The sequence below is a fragment of the Euprymna scolopes genome, chromosome 7, assembly GCF_053919585.1.
Source record: "Euprymna scolopes isolate OS-2025 chromosome 7, ASM5391958v1, whole genome shotgun sequence".
In the NCBI taxonomy this organism is placed as follows: domain Eukaryota; kingdom Metazoa; phylum Mollusca; class Cephalopoda; order Sepiida; family Sepiolidae; genus Euprymna; species Euprymna scolopes.
The window spans coordinates 148,336,644-148,352,226 of record NC_136488.1 but is presented as its reverse complement, the minus strand read 5'-3'; the positions used below and the strand labels follow the sequence as shown (position 1 = coordinate 148,352,226).

Genomic DNA, 15,583 nt, shown 5'->3' with positions numbered 1-15,583 from the left:
CTTAGGAATAAATTTTATTTCATTGATAACATCTTCAGTGAAAAGAGTCTTCTTTCCAGTCAATTTTCTTTTGGGGGTCAAGCACCCGCCATGGAAATAATGAGAGAGAGAGAGAGAGAGAGAGAGAGAGAGAGAGAGAGAGAGAGAGAGAGAGAGTAGAAACGTTTCTTGTATGGGAAAGGGATTGTAAGGAATTAACGTTTCTAAGTGTGTGTGTGCGTCTGCTTGTTATGAACATGTGAGAGTATGAATAATCCAAAAAGCAGATGATAAAAAATTTGCAGTCATGAGGGAAATGAGTGATGAACATTGGTACAAAATCCAAACTGATAATTTCATATATTTAGATACGCAAATCTAAATAAATACATGGGATCAGCAGTCTGTTTGCTAAACAGCTTCCTTGTATTTAGAAGTAGACACACAACATTAACATTATATAATGTACACGTTTTTTTTTATCTCATGTGACCTGTTACATATGATGAACACGAGAAACAAAAATGACACACAATGTCACACAATGAGCTTGGGAAAAACTGTTTGAATTGGGAAGTGAATTTGCAAAGCTAAATTTATGAAAATACGAGGGCCGTTCCAAAAGTAAAAACATTTTTTTCTTTTTTTTTCTTTTAACTCAGAGCTACGAAGACAGAAGTGGTACCATTAAAATGAGTGACCTTTTGTGCTTCAGAATTTGTTTTTCTACAATAGTCACCACCATTCTCAATGCACTTTTGTCAGGAACTCAATGACGCATCTTTGCTTCTGATGCACATCCATAACGGGGGCTGGTTTTTTTTTTTAAGTCTCACACCGTCAATATCTGCAACAGAGAGATGAAACTTTCAGGTCATGAATGCACTAGTTCAGTCATTATAATAATGCAATTTATAATTCCCTTTGATCTATTCGGGCGGAATAAAAATAGGAGACATTACTTTTGGAACAACACATGTAAAAGGACAAATTCTAAAATTAATTTCTTTTGGTTTGCTATATCTTCCTCTGGGACCCTCTGGAAGCTGATAGTGGTTCAGTAGTTAACGACACTGACTGATAATCTGGGTGTGTTTAGTTCGAATCCAGTTCATTTCATAGAAACACTTTTACTTAGAATGTTAATAGCATTCAGGTGGTCTTTCCCACAAAACGATTCTAATTAAAAAGATATAAGGGAAACCAATGCCAACAATATAATCATCTAACTAATATGATCTCTCTATATATATTTTCTCCATCTCTGGATTAAATATCATAAACACTCGTGGTGATATTCCCTAGTGTTTATAATGGACTATTCCAATATCTTGTTTTTAGTCGCGTGCAAGCGACTCTATAAGTCACTCCGTCGGTTCGTCCGTCGGTCTGTAACACTTTTGTGCTTGGCCTTTTTGGTTAAGATCAAAGGTCTGTTGTTAATAGATGCTGTTCTTTTTAAGCTTTTCTCGGCCTTTGGGCTGGGATCAAAGTACCCCCACCTAGAGGGCATTCCCACTTAGAGACTGACCCGCAGAAGCCAGGTTCCTTTTACAAACCTAGTGGAACGGGCAGTCTATCTACTAGATGGGGTTGGGAGGGTCCTACTAATCACCCCACCCCCACCCCGCTCTCGACACAAATGAATTATTGTACCATTTTTATTGTTATCTTTTTTTGTTTTTACACGTCAATAAAAAATGTTTTAAAAATTGGGAGTTAAGTAGGATGTCCCCCAGTATGAAAGGGTGAATGCGGTATTATGGTGAAAGGTACTAGCTGGGAGAAACTTTTGATTTTGTTTAGTTCTGGAGTGACAAGGATGACCAATGACACCCACAACCCCCCTCCCCTTTTGAGTTGGCCATGTGCCTAAGTTTTTTGTTCAGTGTTGATTTTCAATGTATTTTTAACATGAATAAAGGATTTAAGGGTTTGTATTACTGTACACATAGATTCGAAAAAGTTGTCAAAAAACAAATATAGAACAAATAAATGTTATCAAAGGCAAGATAAGTTACTTTTCTACCTAACTGGGTATATTTTTTGTGTTTTTATTCAATGTAACATGTTTATTCAGCTCGAAAAACATGCAGCGTTTACCGATGTATTGGAAAATTCAAAATGGCGCCAGACTGTCTCTTTAAGACGGTAAGTTTGGGAAAAGATGTTATAAATAATAAACTAGACAAAATACTATTAAAAATCAACCGAATATATGTCAACTTATGTCATGGTAACATATATTGAGCGAATTTCTAACAGTATTTTATCTAGTTTATTATTTATAATACCTTTTCCCAAACTTACCCTCTCCGAGAGAGAGTCGGCCGCCATTTTGAATTTTCCAATACATCGGTAAACACTGCATGTTTTTCGAGCTGAATAAACATGTTACACTGAATAAAAACACAAAAAATATATCCAGTTAAGTAGAAAAGTAACTTATCTTGCCTTTGATAACATTTATTTGTTCTATATTTGTTTTTTGATAACTTTTTCGAATCTATGTGTACAGTAATACAAACCCAGGATTTAATATTTCAAAGTGTAGTATCTGTTCTGCCAGATACTGCAAGCAAAAACCATATCTGGGGGCAATCCCACATATAAGACCTTGGTCAATGTAGGGGCAACCCTTCATACCAATTGTCACTATCCAGCTCCCCTACTCCCCGGGGAATTGGTTCCCATTTCTTCACTCCTCACATTAAAAATCGGCCTTGTGCCTAATTTGCTCGGTGGGGGAGCAAATAAATACCAACCCCACATATCAGACCTTGGTCAATGTGGTGGCAACCCTTCATACCAATTGTCACTATCCAGCTCCCCTACTCCCCGGGGAATTGGTCCCCATTTCCCCTTCACTCTTCACATTAAAAATCGGCCTTGTGCCTAATTTGCTCGGTGGGGGAGCAAATAAATACCCTTTTCTTGGCCTTTTGACCAAGATCAAAGTGTAGTATCTGTTCTTACTACATGCTGTACTTATGTTTGTAACTTTGTAATATAAAGTGGGGGGATCACTTTTCTGTATTAATTTAATGTAAAATGATCACCCACTTTACAACCAGTCAGTCTCAAAGCAATTCAAGTCATTCTCCAGTTCATTCAAGTTGTTTTTGAACGATTCCAGTTATTTTTTAAGCATTCAAGTCATTCTTAAGGTCATTCAATTCATCCTTAAGTTCATTAAAGTCATTCTAAGTCATTTACTTTTTATTTATTTAAGTCATTTCAGCCCATTTCTATGGTCATTTTAGTTTATCTTTAAGAATTTCATGTCAATCTTACATTCACACATTCATTCATTACACGAGAGCACGCGACTAATGGTTATCGGTTTTGTTTTAGTTGGTTTTATTACCTTTGAATGTTAATAAAGAGAGAGAGAGAGAGAGAGGCAGGTGGGTGATATAAATACAAGAATGATAAAATCGTATAAAATAAGAGTGGGGAAGAGAGTCAAACATACAGTGAAAGAGGGTTATAATAATAGACAGAAATTTAGTTGTGTGGGTTGGTGAGTAAATTGCACATGACGACTAATCAGAACAATTAAAATAGAAGTTTCTTCAACCATAACTCAATCTCAAAACTGAGGAATATTTTAACATGAATTTTACGTGATAATTGTATATATATATATATATATATATATATATATATATATATATATATATATATATAATATAAAGCTGAACGTCTGTGTGTGTGTCTGGTCACGAATAGGCTCCTATATGGTTGACTTTTATAGAAAACTGATCACATATAGTGGTAGATGTATCGAAACACAGGAATGGGTATGTTTGATCTGGCATAATCATGATTCATTAAAATTGTGGGGTCTGTGTACGCGCCTGGTCCACAAAGTATGGAAATTAAGAAAAAAACGTTTACAAGTGTTTTTGATGTAGATGTACATAGTAATTGATAAGTATGTTTTAACTTAAATAGGGATGGTATAATAAAATTGTGGGGTCTGCGTTCGCGCCTGGCCTCCATAGAATGGAAATAGGTACAAACTTTAATAAAGACTTTTCATATTTATCTGCGTAGGTATACTTTGATAATTATGTTTCAGTTTGAAGAAATATGGTATAATAAAATTATAGGGTGTTCGTTCGCACCTGACCTCCATAGAATGGAAATATGTCACAAAGTTTAACAAGGTTTTTTAATATAGATCTACAGAATATTGTGATAAATGTTTCAGTTTGAACAGGTATGGTATAATAAATTATGGAGTTTATCCATTTTATTTTTACTTTCATCATATTTTGCTTTGGTTTTGATACCGCCAAATTCGAAGCTATCTCTTTACAAACCTTTCTTTTCATAACCTATCATACTTTCATAAATCAGAGTCCACTTTCTGTAGACTGTTTTTGAACCCAGTCAACGACGGGTAATTTTGCTAGTATATATATATAGCGTAATGCAAATTTTTATATATGCCAGGGCATTTCGAAGCCTAATATATATAAGGAACTTTGTCCGTGTATGAGTTCGTTTCTTATGGACTCCGAAATGGCTGGGCCGATTTTTATGAAATTTCACACGAAAGTACTTCATGTATCTGGCAGTGTTCTTTGGTTTTGTATTGGAATGTCTACGATAAATATCGATAATAAAAAAAATTCGATGAAAGAAGGGACAGGCGATTTTGACCAAAGTTGATACTTTATACAGCCTCGAATAGTTTTATTACCACACAAGCAGAAAGGCCTGGCATATAAAATCAACAGTATGTTCTTTGATATGATAGGGACGCGTTTGAACTGAAGGTTTCTGTTTAGAGCACAACTTAACCATGATACTTGACTTGAATTTTAAACTTTAAGTCAAGTCATTATATATAAAAATAATTTTATAAAATCAACAGTGGATTCTCTACAGTGCAATGTAGACTACACTGTATTGTGGGACTAAGTCACTGCAAGGAGGCATGTGGAACTCCCGATGCACCACGATGGGTCCCCAACTCTCGATTTGATTGACAAATGGAAGACTTCACCAATTTTATTGAAATACAAAATTGAAAATATGGGGTGGGAGTGAAATATTCGTTGAGCATCAATCAATTTCGGGCAACGTCGGGTCTTTCTTCCTGCTTGTATGTGTGTGTGTGTGTGTGTGTGTATGCCCAACAATGGAAATCAGATGCATGTAACTGACAAACAATAACAAGACTAAAAAGAAAACGAAAAAGGGGCCAATAAGCTGCCTTCCCAGCAGTTGAACTCTTCCCAATTAACAGCATAATAAGCATAGCACAGCTACATATATTTATATCATTAGACTGACATATTTTTATGAATACGCTAATGATCGTGCCTGACGTCAATCCTATTTTGGCCTCTTTTTACTCTTGAGCGACAATGGATACTGTACATTAAGTTGACTACGTGGGTGTTTATAGTGAAACAAAGATTGCATAATCCTCAACTATCTCTTCTGCGCCAGCATTGTTCGAGTTTAGGCCAACTAGATAAACAGAGAAGAAGAGTGCCATTTCTGAGTTTTCCTTCTCTTAGGCTAGTTGCACAAGCAAGGCTTGAGAGTGTAGTCTATCCTACTATTTAATCTATAGTTGCAGGGAGGATATACAAATTAATACTTTTCCCAACAGTATTAGTGAAAATGATGTAGTAGCTCTGACAGAAATCCAGTCCAGTCTGTCCATGTAACTATTGCACAGCAACACATACTCATACACATATATACTTATGCATACACACATACACACACACACACACATATATCTTGGTTTGAGGTTGTTGCCTGTCTAGCAGCACTGATGAGCTGTGATACAGCAAAACAGTACTGTATGTGGATGACTATAATGCTCCTTATCTTGAGTTGAGCATATTGAGAAGTGATACACGAATTACCATTAGCATATTAAGCGATGATCTTTGTGTAAACAAATAGAGCTTAGGTATTTCAGACGATGTCAAAACATCGTTAATTCACTACTCGCACAGCAGCCGTCGTTTAGTGTAATGGTTAGAAGCCTTGACTGTCATACGGGCGGTCGAGTTTCGATCCTGGCTTGAAGTAGTTGCCTGTCTAGCCACACTGATGAGCTATGATACAGCGAAACAGTACTGTATGTGGATGACTATATATATATATATATATATATATATATATATGTATATATTTTATATGAGAGAGAGGGAGGGAGGGAGAGAGGTGTGTGTGGTGTACTATGCTGCTTTTTTGTTGATGCTAATGCTTGCATGAGTAATATCACTAAATAAACAATTTATTTAATCCACGTGACTGGAAATAAATAATATCACAAAGTGAAAAATGAGGCTTGCACAGGATTTGAACCTGTGCCTCAAATCAACACATAATTTGAATGCCTACTAGACAATACGATCAAGAGTCTAAGGTCTCCTTATACAGTCATTTGTCAGGATAACCTGATATGAGGATACTTTACCCCTACAAATAAAGTCTGACCAAATATTCAGAATAACATGGTATTCGAAGTCCAAATCAGATCCTCTAACACTGGCTTATACGAGGAATGGTGCATCTTCTCCAAGATTTGTTGTCTGTAGTAACAGCACTTTACTGAATACCAGATGAATTTCAGAACTTATATATGAGGAGTGATGTTAAACAATCTGTCAGCTATGTAACTTGATAGTCTTGTTTTATTAAAGCTAAGCCTTGGAATCAGTTTAAACAGGAAACAGTCAAATGACTACGTTTGTCAAGCAGGATACAACACACAAAACTATCTTGAACAAAGGCACTCTTCACTTCAGATGTGCCCTAGTTTTTTTTTAAAATGAGTTTTCCATGTCCAAATTAAAAAATATATCCGAATATGAGAAACACTTAAGACTATTAGACTTAAGAACGTGTGTGTGGTGTACTATGCTGCTTTTTTTGTTGATGCTAATGCTTGCATGAGTAATATCACTACATAAACAATTTATTTAATCCACGATAATAATGGAAAAGTCTTCTCAATTATTAAATCATTTCTTTCTGATAGGTTCATAAGAGTAGTAGTTGAGGGGCAAAAATCAGAAGCTCACAGTATTAATGCCGGTGTCCCTCAGGGATCCATCCTGGGCCCAACTCTTTTCCTGATCTACATTAATGATCTTCCAAATCATATCCTTACATCATTTGTAGACATTTATGCTGACGACACAACCATTTATGGTAGCACATCTAAGTCAGTAAACGTCCAAGTTCTCTCCAATTCTCTCTCCTCTGATCTTGAGCACGTAGTACAATGGGGAAAGGAGTGGCTGGTTACTTTTAATGCATCTAAAACCAAGCTTCTCTCTTTACATCATCAACATTCTAATCCACATTTGTCATCAATTGAAATGAATGGCTCTCGTCTTCAGGAGGCCTCAAGTTTTGACAAGCTTCTGGGCTTGACCATTACTCCTGATCTTAAATGGAACACGTATATCAAATCTGTTGCCAAAGCCGCTGGAAAAATGGTGGGATCTTTCTATCGATCCAGTAGATATCTCACTGCTGATGCTATTCTCTACCTATATAAGAGCCAGGTACGTCCAAGGATGGAATACTGTTGCCACATCTGGGCAGGAGCTGCTAGAAAGGACTTGTCCTGCCTTGATAGAGTTCAAAATAGACTTCGTAACCTCGTAGGAGATGTCCTTTTCTCCTCCTTGCAACCTCTATCTCACGGAAGAGATGTTGCGAGTTTGTCTCTGATGTATCGTTATTTTCATGGAAAGTGTTCAACTGAGCTTCAATCTATGGTCCCCCCTCGCCAAACTTTCACAAGAAACACTCGTCTAGCTGTAAACACTATCAATAATTTCCCCCACTCTTTATCTGTGCCTAAACCTAAACGTAGATTCCATGAACAAAGCTTCTTTCTTAGAACTGCACGCCTGTGGAATTGTCTTCCGTTTTCCTGCTTTCCGGCTGACTACAATATGGATGTGTTCAAGTCTAAAGTAAATAAGTTCTTGATGAGCCGTTCCATATAAGTTATTAAATTTACCAAATTTTCATTACTAATGATTACTATATTGACCAATTTCTACTGTACACTCTTTAACCCTTATCCTTGAGTGGCCTCTGGGCCTTGATAATGTGGTGATGTCTTTGTAAAAAAAAAAAAAAAAAAAAAAAAAACGTGACTGGAAATAAACAAATAATATCACAAAGTGAAAAATGAGGCTTGCACCGGATTTGAACCTGTGCCTCAAATCAACACATAATTTGACAATACTATCAAGAGTCTAAGATCTCCTTATACAGTCATTTGTCAGGATAACCTTTTAAATTTTAGTATAAATAATCCTCTCTCAACACGGACTGTCCTAAGGTTTTATATGTTAGGTATGTGTATATGTTTACATATCTGTTATATACGTATATATGTACCACATAATCATGTTGATATATCGGTTCTCATCAGATCATTGAAGTTAAGCAACAGTGAGCCTGGCTAGTACCAGATGGGTGTTCATTTGGGAATTCTAGGCACTGTATGTGCTCTCTGCTTATCTCAGCATTGTTTCCAGTTGTCCTAAACCTCAACTTTCCACTGGTATTTAACGACGCCAACTCAGGAGAGGTGTTGTTGGAGATTGCTCAACTCTTGCCACAAAAATTCCATTTCAGGTACCTTCAATTTTTGCAAAATTTTATCAATAGTTATTAGATATCCATTAATAAATTTGGAGTTTCTTTGGAGTATTTTAAAGGGTTTTAAGGAGTATCCTTGCTAGTATATATTTAATAAAAAAAGAGTTTATATGAATGTGTCTTTTAATATTATCACACGGCCATTATTACAACAACTCCAAAGATTTAACATTTGAAGTTTATAACTGGAGGCAAGTTTTACAATCAGCAGAGATCTCTTTTTTCCCCCTGTTATTGCTTCTAAAATGTTTAATTCTGAAAGGATTCTAATTATGGCCATGATTGAAGTACAAGTTCTCTAAAAAGAAAAATCCCATATTAAAATAAAAATTTAAAAAAATCACTCAATGAAATATACATCTGCTTTTGTTTATAGTCACCAGTCTCTTCATTTATAGGAATTTATTAATAATTGTCGAAATTTATGTACTAGCTCATTCTGGTTCTTATTATTTGGTATGTAAAATGCATAAAAATATCAAACTGATCTCATAGGAATTTTCCGTTTTTAACTACTAAAATATTTACATAGCTTCTCATACAAGACTCCAATTGCATGATCGCTTGACCTGTGATAGGGATAGCCATGCATTATCATTGTTGTTACTGATATGTACCCATGTAGTGCCAATAAATGATTGTTGTTATTGTCTATAGTATTTAAAGGAAGTAGGACTTTTTTCATTGAAAAAATTGTGAGATTTTTTTTTCTTTCTTTCTGTGACATGTTTAGCAGAGCTACCCCGCGTTTCCTGGGGAAAAAGTGTAGCATAACTTTTATCTCTCTCTATCCCCCCTTTTCTCCCATTCTCCCTCTTCTCACCCCCTTTCTTTTATGCCCAGCCCATTTCTCTCTTTGGACACACACACACACACACACAACTCTAGTCAGCATAAGAGAATTAACTCTCTGAAAACAAAATCAAAGTTACTTCTCTTTAGTTGGTGGCTAGAAAACAGATCCCTTTCCACGCACACAGTGACGAAATCTGTGCTAGTTCAGGGTGAAAGAATGAATAATAATTTCTAAATTTTAGATATTCATCTGGGGCCACGCTGATCAAGAAAATACCAACTTTGTGGGTGTTTGGTTTGTAGTTTTAGAGTTTTAGTTGGACATGCCCAGACAACTGCCCTTTGTATAATCGATTTTCAAAGTTCATCAATGATTATAAACCTATACATTACTAGTGAATGATGGATCGACACTCTTGGCCTAATAAAAATAAAATGCCGCTAAAAACAAATTCTGAATGAAATAAAAATCCTGTTTAATTAAACTGTGAAAGTAATAATTTCTGAAGGCCAAAGGAAACAATTCATCTTCGTTTCTATTGTCGATAAAAAAGAAAAACATTGGGGGAAAAAATATTAACATGTTTATTTTTTATCATTTCACTTATTTTCAATCATTCAAATCTTTATGTTGCTTCACGAGGGAAGAAACAGATAATAAAAAAAATTGTTACCACACGACTGCAACAACCCTCAAGTCAACTGGATAATAAACGGAAACCAAACGATGTTGTATACACGACTCAACAGTCCCAAACAATTCCATCCCCACGTTTCAGCATGGTCCTGAACAATTTCATCCACGACCCAACATGATCCTGAACACCTCCGTCGATTAGACACGACCCAATCCAAAACAACTGCCGAAACGGCTCAACACGATCCCGAACGACTCCATCAAAACGACTCAACACAGCATGTTACTAGAGCAACCTTGGTAGTTTCTCCTTGAATGACTCTGGTATCGGCTTTTTATAGCACTTGGACGAACTCATTTTCACCGTAGGTAGGCCTGACTATGACATCAACACACAATTCTTGAGCCCTTCTGCGCATGCTCGTCACACTTTATTGAATTCATATAAAAAAAATACCGACTTGCATTTGATAAAATCTTGACAAACTTTATTTGCAATTTGAATAACAAATATAAACATATTCAGCGAAGAAAAATTAAAAATCTCTATTTACTTGCTTCTCCATGAGGGCAGAATTATTTAAAAAAAAAAAAAAAAAGGGTTAGTTTTTTAATGTGAAGAAAATTAGATTTCCTAGAAAGGGCAATCTGGATTGGGACAAAAAAACTTAAGTTGCCTCAGTCGAGAAAGATTTCTCCTTCATTAACCAAAGACATAACAGATGAAGTGTAATATCAGAACAGATACTACACTTTGTTCTTAGTCAACTTTGTAATAGATTCTGAAATTACTGATTAGATTTCAACCAGATTCGGCATGTATATCCTGGGTCGAAAGTTTTTGTCAGACATACAAACACACACACACACATCCTAGGTTACAGCCTATGTCATTTCTTGATGGTAACAAATAAGGCTAGAAAGCTATATGTTTAGATCTCGATTCAAACATTTTTTACTTTTGAAATCAGTAGTATATATTGCATACAATATAAAAATTAATAGAGTTTTGGCTCTATGATAATAAATAGGATACTTGCATGAATTAAAATATCATATTTAAGCATATTTTATTACCTGGCCATACCCGGGGGAGAACGTTATGATATATTGTATGATATAATAATCAATAGAGAATTGGCTCTTCTTTTTTATTATTATAATAATAATAATAATAATAATAATAATATGAATTATGAAATCTGCATGAATTAAAATATCAGACTTAAGTGTATTTTACAATCAGCAATGCTGAGCAGTCTTCAAAAAGATTAAAATCATTGAATTCCAACAAGGGTTGTTGATAGTGCTCAATCAAAGAGAGCAAATTTATCATTTTTATTTTCTTTATGTAGATATAGTCATATCTTACTACGATATGCAGACCGTTTCGATTATTACTGAATCTCATCAGGTAAGAAAAAATTTTAAAATTACAAAAAAATTTTGATCTTTTTTTTTTTTTTTAATTTAAGAGGAGAAAATATTTTACCATGTCTAACGTATGGCATGGTTTAAAGGTTTTACCTTTAAACCATGCCATACGTTAGACATTTTGCGACTACATATGCCAAACACTATTTCATGAATTAAGCACTGTGGTAAGCAAAATCATCAACTACCATTAGCGATAATACAAAATTTCTTGTAAATTGATTGCAACACTGTCAGCAGCTGATATTGCTTATATAAACATTAAGATCTGCCTTACCCATGGCTTGTGTTGATACCATAGCAAGCAAAAGCACCAATTATCATTATTATTATTATTATTATTATTGAGTTGTAAGCCATGTTTAGTTTCAGAACAGTTTCCGATGGTTAGTTGTTCTATACAAGTCCTAGAGGTGACTGGTTCTCAGTAGACAGTTCTGGAATTGGAAGCAACGGTGCAAAAGATTCTTCCCGTGTTGATATGAAGAAAACACATACGCGAAGTTGCTACAGAAAAGGTTTAATTTTTATGGAGCAATTCTGGTTTCTGATTGGTTGGTAGCAGAACGTGTATTAATTTGATTCGTCAGTTCCTAGCAGCATCGTTTATAAATAGAATCTCCTGTAACACTGTTGTAATGGGATGTCTCCTAGTGGCTTCGGCTGCAGGGAGACAGGGTAGTACAAGTCAAGGATTCGTCACTTGACACTCAGCCCAACAGGTGAGGGGCCGGGAACCGGCCCAGCACCTGTTGGACTGAGGTACGCCGCCTAGGTAATACCTAGGAGGTCCACCCTCCCAGGCCTTGCCACCGGGCTTTCCGGTGGAGCAAGTTTATTGCTTGCTGCCTGAGGTGCCCTGACGGGGGAATGCCGACGGGGTTACTCAGGCAATTTTTAAAATTGCAGGAGTGCCCCTTCTTTAGAGGAGCCTGCGGGGTTCACACTTTCCGGCCTTGTTCCACATAATGCTGATGTGGGCAGCATTTAAATATATACTCTTCATTAGCTCAAAAATATTGCAACAATTATTGTTATTAGTATCCACTGTTTTCCTTTCTAATTAAAAAAAAGAAAGTATTTACTTATAAATCCCAACTTATCAAAACTAAAAGCTACACGAGAATAAAAGTTAATGAATATGGATGGATTGTCAATTAAATGATGATGAATATTGTGGGAGGATTGAAAATAATGAATAGGAATTAACAAAATTTGATGACTAACTAAACATGCTTTACTGAACATTTTTTTGAACAACTGATAAGGCACATCCAGTTTTACCACAATATTAAAAACCACTCAGAAAAGAAATAAACAAAATGTCACAAAAATTTGGTTATGTAATTAAGTGTTAGGTTTAAAAAAAAAAAAAAAAAAGAACAGTATACCAAAAATAGCGCAAATACATCAAATATTTTTTTTTTAAAACAAAAAAAAAAATCACATTTAAGGACAAAATGTTCCGTCAGCCATTTTCTGCCCTACATTAAGGTCAACGACCAAGGGACATAATTCAAACTTTAATTCAAATGCAGTCATCATAATAAAGATTCTGCACAATTATAATTTTTTAATATTTCAGTAAATTAGAATAAGCACTACTGATGATGATGATGATGATGATGATGATGATAAGAAGAAGAAGAAGAAGAAGAAGAAGAAGAAGAAGAAGAAGAAGAAGAAGAAGCATTTTTATCATTCGACTGTGAGAGACCATGTCATTTAGGTTGCAACCTGACATATATAATTTTTTAAATATTTAAATATTTTCACGTGCATAAAAGTAAGTTCTTAAAAAAAAAATCGCTCAGGGAGCGAAAAGAAAAAAAATACTACAGAATCGCTCATAAATAAAAAAAAAATTAAAAACTAAATAAATCAAAAATCTTACTATTACCACTATCTATTTACCCACTTCCGTGGCACTCACCAGAAGTCTGTGAGTCTTTAAGTGGCTCTCAAGACCAATTCTTGTCAAAGACTGGAGTAGACGAAGACAACAGAGTATATATATCCCAGGGGCTGGGGCCGCTCGGCCTGACATTTCCTTTCCTGTCTCTTAGCCTTGCTGACGTGTGTCCTCAAACATTATTAGGCCACCCTTCATATCAGAGAATTGCTATTTATTTGGACACTGCTAGAGTGCCCCATTTTTGGGGCGGGGGGGGGGGTAGCTGCCCCCCCCCTCCACACACACACTAAAATTTAAAAACGACCTCGTGTCTAATTTGCTTTCGTGGGGAAGCAAATAAATACTTACTCAAACTAAGACTAAGAGATCCACTCATGGATGAAAAATTCAATGATATGGGGAAGCTTAAAAAATGATTAAATGAACCACCACCCATATCAAGTATGTACATTGCTGTTGTATAGTAAAAAAAAAATCTATGATGCTACCATTTTTGCAACCAAAGATGTTTTATGATATAAAATCCAGAATCAAGTTTTTTATGTGGTTACAATTCAATGTATCTCAATTTAAGATTTAAAAAAAAAAAAAAAAAATGGCGGACCTGTACAATGCACACACACCCTTATATATGTGTTTTTTCAATTTTTTCAACAGATTATTATTCGTCACTAATCTACATTTATTACACATTTCCCCTACAAAAAAAAAAAAAAATACGAAAGCAAAAACCTCAATATTTAAAGATTTGTAAGGGGTGCTCAGTTTCTAATACAACATTCTAGTAAATCGATCCCCATATTGGAACCACTTGACAAAACGCGCACAGCCCTCTTATATAAAGGATGTTTCATTTAGCAATCTAAGAGCAATAATTTAGAAAGAAAAAATATAAGAGGGCTGTGTGTGTTCCCATCGAGTGGTTCCAATATGGGGGATCGATTTACTAGAATGTTATAGCCAGAACCGAGCACTGTCTAGAAATATTTAATTTTTTTTCATTCTCTTTTTGGATAATCAGGTAGATTAGTTTCCAGTCGATAATAATCCACTGAAAAAATTGAAAAAGACAACAAAAAAAAAAAAATAAATAAGAGGCGGGGGGTTGCATTGTACATGTCCATCAAAAAAATATCTTTTTAAACCTTCTATTTGAATGAAATTCTTTCTAAACAATGAAATCCTTCATTAACATTCCAATTCCCAGCCATATACACGTGACTAATTTCAATTCATTAAATTGTCAATTATGACCTTTATTTTCTAACAAGCAGGGGTCCCCGGCGTTGCCCAAGTGTGGACAGGTTTTATGGTAAGAGGATTGAGCAACAACAACTCCCTAAAAAAAATGAAAATAGCAGTGAGTACCCGTGTGAATGCAAAAAAAAAAAAAAAAAAAAAATTAGGCTTGAACCTGTAACACTAATGGAAAAGGAAATTAAAAAAAGAAAACGCTTTAGTCGCCGCGCCCACCACACATACAAGGTTACGGGCCTTCAAAATAAACTGAGTCATTGCAAGGCATATGATGACTTTACAAAAATGCCAACGCAAAAAATGACTCCTCCTTGCAAAGAATGGCTCAGTTGACCAGCACAAAATTAATGTTTTTGGCCAATTTTTGGATATTTATCATTGGAGAGTCTGATCTTTCTAATGATACTGATTTTGTCAATGGTCGTTGCGTCTCGAAAGGTTTTGGCAGATATACAAACACACACACATTTTGCCTTTTATATTATAGAAGAAGATAGATTTTCTTTCGTATTGTTTAATCAAAATTTGTAAAAGCAAAGAAAATATGGCTTTTAAAGCTGCATTTCTTCATTTAAAATTTTTCTGATATTGTGGTTTATTTTTATGTTTTACAAGATTTAGCTAATATTTTGTTATTTATGTTTTTTACAAAATTTTGCTGATGTTTACAGTTTTACAAGTTTTTGTTGTTTATTCACATTTCTTATAAAACTTTGCTGATATTTTGTTGTTTATTTACGTTTTTAAAAAGTTTTGCTGATATTGTGGTTTATTTTCATTGTTTACAAGATTTTGCTGATATTGTTTATTATATTTTTTACAAGATTTTGCTGAAAATGTTTATTTACATTTTTACAAGATTTTGCTGATATTTTGTTGTTTATTCACATTATTTACAAGAT

General features: G+C 34.9%; 1 protein-coding gene and 1 pseudogene across 9 annotated transcripts in view; one reads left to right on the top strand and one right to left on the bottom strand.

Moving 5' to 3' along the window:
- LOC145280045 (uncharacterized) overlaps positions 1-15,583 on the bottom strand; it is a 434,510-nt gene that overhangs the window by 224,833 nt on the left and 194,094 nt on the right. The window lies entirely within an intron of this gene.
- Positions 2,905-3,043, top strand: LOC145280561 (U2 spliceosomal RNA; annotated as a pseudogene).